The 5580-nt window shown below is 33.3% G+C and overlaps 1 long non-coding RNA gene across 1 annotated transcript; it reads right to left on the reverse strand.

Annotated features, from left to right (window-relative positions):
* Window positions 1-2840: 2840 nt before the first annotated feature.
* LOC143051070 (uncharacterized) lies at window positions 2841-4363 on the reverse strand. Its single transcript, XR_012970573.1, has 2 exons — window positions 3625-4363; window positions 2841-3089 (listed from the first exon to the last, which is right to left on the reverse strand). It is a non-coding gene; the product is annotated as an uncharacterized LOC143051070 (long non-coding RNA).
* Between the last annotated feature and the right edge of the window lie 1217 nt (window positions 4364-5580).

The raw sequence follows: 5580 nt of genomic DNA on the forward strand, positions 1-5580 counted from the left end.
CATGTATAAAGGGAATGTTAATATTATTAATTTTTAAGTCTTCAACTATATCTCGAAATCTTGTGTTGGTTTTAACTTTTAGATCATCCTCTGTCATGTCTGTCTTTAAAGGCAAATTATTTTTATCTGTCAAGGAAAATGAAAGAAATTAAAAATTATAATTTGTCTTTATTAATTTTGTTTATCAAACGAAGGACCATTAAATTATTCATAATCCCTGAAATCATTTTAGGGAATTTGTAGAATAATTATTACAATGTTCAGTGATTATGTAAAATCACTGGTCATTTTCAGGGATTATATATAATTACTAATGATTTTAGTGATTCTACATATTCTCTGAAAAATCAAGGATTCTACATAATCCCTGATTATACAAATTCACTGTAACATATATATATATATAAATAAACGCTTTCTTAGAATGTCACTCTCTTGTACATGTTTGTTATACAAGTACAATGTATTTTCAACCTTTAAGTTTGAATACAATGACCAAGATTCAAGAAGATTGTAATGTTTTATTGTATGTTCAAATGTTGAATTGTATTTTATGAAGTCTTAAAATGTATCTTGAAATTCTAAATTAACAAGTTATGAATAAATGTCAATAATAACATCCTTTCTTACATCAATTTCTGACTGACAATTTAAAACATTATCTCGATTTGAATACAAAAATTCTTAAATGACAGATAAAAAGCTAGTAATCAATCTTGTCCCCAAAAAATAAACTGTGCAGTCATGGGAAGGACCATAGTAATGAAAACATCAATAAAAAAAATTGTAAATGTACACAAAACTTACAAATGGTCGAAAGCATAGGGAATGCACTGCGGAGTGCAAGTGAGAGCTTGTCCAAACTGTACAGTGACGGTTTTGAAGTAAGACATATTACTACAGATCCTGACAGCAGTGCCTTTAGAGCAGCTGAACAATTGGCATCTAATTATAATTCAGAAATAACACCTGAGTATGTAATAGACACGCGACACTTTTCTGACAATCACCGAAAACAGATAAAGAAAAAGCTTTAATGCTCCTTCTAGACTATAAGCTTGATGATGCTTACTACTGCAGATTTATTTATGGATATTTCTTATATGTGGTTATGCTTCGTTATTGTTCATATCTCAATGTTAAAGGTTTTATGGTCTGTCGACATTAGAACAGTATAGCTCAATATGTGATGATGATTTAGATCAGTTACCGCAGACAATTATAGAAGATAATCCCCGTCTAGACTACAGGTCTATTCAAACAAGATTAAAAGTTTGTGGTCACTTTTGCCAAGAAACCACAGTGAGAGAGGCTCTTGCTAGGCTTGATCCAGCAGCTGTGGCAATGAGATGTTGTGACAATGTGCAAAGACGTAAATATTGTGTTACATGTCCTAATTCATTATGGCATATAGATGGGAATCACAAATTGATAAGGTATAGATTCATAGATAGAGGAATATCTTTGTCAAATAAGATATTTAAACAGAATTACATAAAATGAACTTTAATATCATTTTCCCTCTCATATGTGCAATCTTTGAATCACAATATGATTTCCCGTTCTGAGCTTCACTGAAATCGTATTCTTTAATGTATACACCTGTAAGAAAATATTTTAAAATTAGTTTTAAAAAAAAACCCAATTCTGCGATAAAAATGAATATGTTATCACTGAACTAGTATATATATAGAATAACCATACATTGTCTCAAAATATCAATGCTATTTGTACAAGGCTTAGAAACAGGTAGAAAGCGAGGCTGTGCCGAGCATTTCTACCTGTTTCGAGCCGAGTACAAATAACATTGATATTTCGAGACAATGTATGGTTATTCTTTATATACTGCAACTTTTATAACTGTTCTAAATGAAGCATTTAGGGTAAAAAACATCATTTCTTAATTTTCAACGGAAGACGTAAAATTTTCGCGAACCTGTATATTTTATTGACGTCATAAATAAAACTCTACGGAAACTTATTGTCAACGTCATGAACTAGGTGATATACGGTCAGTGACTGTATGTGACATATGAATATTTATACGGTCAATGCAATTTGACTGCTCAAATAGCACAGCTGCAGTATATATATTTGTTTAGGGGCCAGCTGAAGGACGCCTCCTGGCTGCATTGAAGACCTGTTGACCTGTGACCTTCTGCTGCTGTCTGTTCTATGGTTGGGTTGTTGTCTCTTTGACACATTCCCAATTTCCATACTCAATTTTAATCAAGCATATTGATACAAAAAAAAACAACAGGAAAGGCATACAATCATGCAAAACCTTTCAAAAATAGCTTATGATAAACCACTATCCTGTTCATAAATTCTGTATAATTTTATGATACCTCCGTATTCAAATAGTCAATTTTAAAGTCTTATTTTTCATTGATAATTTTAATGTTCAAATACAAATACAGCAAAAGTTGCCTAAACTAAACACCCAAATATTTGTGTTTAGAATAAACAGGTTTTATTTGTTAACAGACTAAATATATATGTGTCTAAATTGTGACCTTGACCATTAATCTATACATTGAATACAAGAGTTCTTGCGTTATCTCTGACAAAAGACATAATTTGCAGATTGCTTTTTAAAATTTATTAGGCCAAAAATAAATAATAGTTTGTTTCCCCAAACCCGACCCTAACAAGTCAGGTATGGGTAGGTAGGTAGGTAAATATTTTATTTTTTTGGTAATTTAAAAAAAAATATTGGTACTTCAATCTAAATAAGAAATTAAAAACCATCATTATACTGGTAGTTTTTTTTTAATTCAAGGGTTTATCATTGAAGCTATCAGTTTCCTCATGTAACATATATTGAATAAAACTCCATGTATAATTTGAAATAATTTATTTTATTGGGTTTCTCTTGGGTGGTAGCTTTCCAATAACGACACAGTCTCTGCAAACTGGTAGAACAATACGATGTGTTTTAATGGCATCTTGGTTCTTTGTTGCCCCCACAGCTGCACAGAAGGCACAGATATCGGGCTGTGCCAGGGTAGAGGCATAATATGGAAATTCCACATGTGTATTACAGTCTATCTGCAGGCGCACATTCACCACTCCTTGAAGAGCATCACCTGAAAAAAGAACAAAAGAGATCTTTGATAAATAAAAAATAATATCCTAGATTACTTTGTACATATATATTGGGAATTTTCAATGAATAACATAATAAAACCAGTCTTTGTTCTAACTCTAGTACTGCATGCTTTGCGGAAAAGCAGCAAATACCAATTTAAAGTCTTTGGTTCAGTGACTTTGTTCGACAGGGAGCGAATACACTGCACGCTACCATTGTGGCAGTCTTCGTTTTAGAAAAGTATGCAGGGCTTAGTGTCAAGATCTGCTTTTACGAGACTAGTGTCGGGTGGTCTGCTTTTAGTAGGGATAAAATGAATAATTTAAATCAATTGATTTCAGGCCTCGGGTCAAATAAGTAAGGACATAAGGAATCATTAAATAGGGAATTTAGGTTAAGGGTTTGAAAATTTGCAAGAAAACAAGAAAAAGAATGCAAACAAAGGGGGGGGGGGGGGAGACTCGCCTTATCCTAAAAAAGTCTACCTTTGCTTGCGAGAAATATATGTTTTGGCGTTCATTCATTATGCATACCTGTAAACTTGTTAATGGCTTCTTTTCGCCTTGGAAGTTTGTTCACAGCCTGACTGGCCCTCATCATTTTGTCAAAGGTATTGACAACATTTGAGGAGGAGGCTTCTGTTTCTGTAGAAGTCTCATCAATGTCAATGCAAAATTTCAAAAACTTAGTTTTTATTAAAGTCTAGTGCCAGTTTCATGTCATCACCGTAGTGTGGACTAAATATTTCTGTGGAATCACTTTTTTCAGAAATGGATACACGGATGTGTTTTCTGTCAAGAGCATCCTCCTCCTCTTCAGTCAATTCTAAATCGTCTATTACGTCCTCACATATGTCTTCAAATATTTCCTTCGTCGAAAATCTCCGCAATACATTTGATATATCAAGTCTTTCTTGAAGTTTCCAGCTGAATAAACGGCAACAGAAACTGACATAACGGCGTCCATGTTCTGACATTTAAAATATGAACAATCTAGAGAATATGGTAAAGACCCGAGACCACGTGGAAGAAGAAAGCCAAGTCGCGTCATCAAGGCGTTTTCAACTAAGCCGATTTGAAAGGCGCTTTGAAGAACAGCGTCACCTTCTTATGTCTTATGTATTGTACTCCTCCATTTTATAGGAGCACCGCACCACCACATGAATTTTGAGAAAAAAAAAATTCTACACAAAATCGGCAATAAAATTATTCCGGTCGCGGCGATTTTTCCGGGTCGGTCGGGATTGGGGAAACAAACAATATTTTATTTTAGGCCTTATGATGTAAAAATAATTTTATTTTCGGGGTACCATAGTATTCATGTTTTTTTCATAAATTTAAATCAACACAAAATTAAAATTTGATTAAACCAACAATTTGTCTTCAAAACACAAACTAGAGGCTCTAAAGAGCCTGTGTCGCTCACCTTGGTCTATGTGCATATTAAACTAGAGGCTCTAAAGAGCCTGTGTCGCTCACCTTGGTCTATGTGCATATTAAACAAAGGACACAAATGGATTCATGACAAAATTGTATTTTGGTGATGGTGATGTGTTTGAAGTTCTTACTTTACTGAACGATTTTGCTTCTTACAATTATATCTATAATGAACTTTGCCCATTAGTAACAGAGAACTATATTTGGTAAAAATTTACATATATTTACCAAATTAATGAAAATTGTTAAAAATTGACTATAAAGGGCAATAACTCCTTAAGGGGTCAATTGACCATTTAGGTCATGTTGACTTATTTGTAGATCTTACTTTGCTGAACATTATTGCTGTTTACAGTTTATCGCTATCTATAATAGTATTCAAGATAACCAAAAACGGCAAAATTTCTTTAAAAATTACCAATTGGAGGGCAGCAACCCAACAACCAGTTGTCCAATTCATCTGAAAAATTCAGGGCAGATAGATATTGACTTGATTAACAATTTAACTTCTTGTCAGATTTGCTCTAGATGCTTTGAATTCATAGTTATAAGCCAAAAACTGCATTTTACCCCTATGTTCTATTTTTAGCCGTGGCGGCCATCTTGGTTGAATGGCCAGGTCATCGGACACATTTTTCAAACTAGATACCCCAAAGATGATTGTGGCCTAGTAGTTTCAGTGGAGATTTTGTAAAAGATTACTTAGATTTATGAAAAATGGTTAAAGATTGACTATAAAGGGCAATAACTCCTAAAGGGGTCAACTGACCATTTTGGTCATGTTGACTTATTTGTAGATCTTACTTTGCTGAACATTATTGCTGTTTACAATTTATCTCTATCTATAATAATATTCAAGATAATAACCAAAAACAGCAAAATTTCCTCAAAATTACCAATTCAGGGGCAGCAACCCAACAACCAATTGACCGATTCATCTGAAAATTTCAGGGCAGATAGATCTTGACCTGATAAACATTTTTATCCCATGTCAGATTTCCTCAAAATGCTTTGGTTTTTGAGTTATAAGCCAAAAACTGCATTTTACCCCTA

The sequence above is a fragment of the Mytilus galloprovincialis genome, chromosome 11, assembly GCF_965363235.1.
Source record: "Mytilus galloprovincialis chromosome 11, xbMytGall1.hap1.1, whole genome shotgun sequence".
NCBI classification, from domain to species: domain Eukaryota; kingdom Metazoa; phylum Mollusca; class Bivalvia; order Mytilida; family Mytilidae; genus Mytilus; species Mytilus galloprovincialis.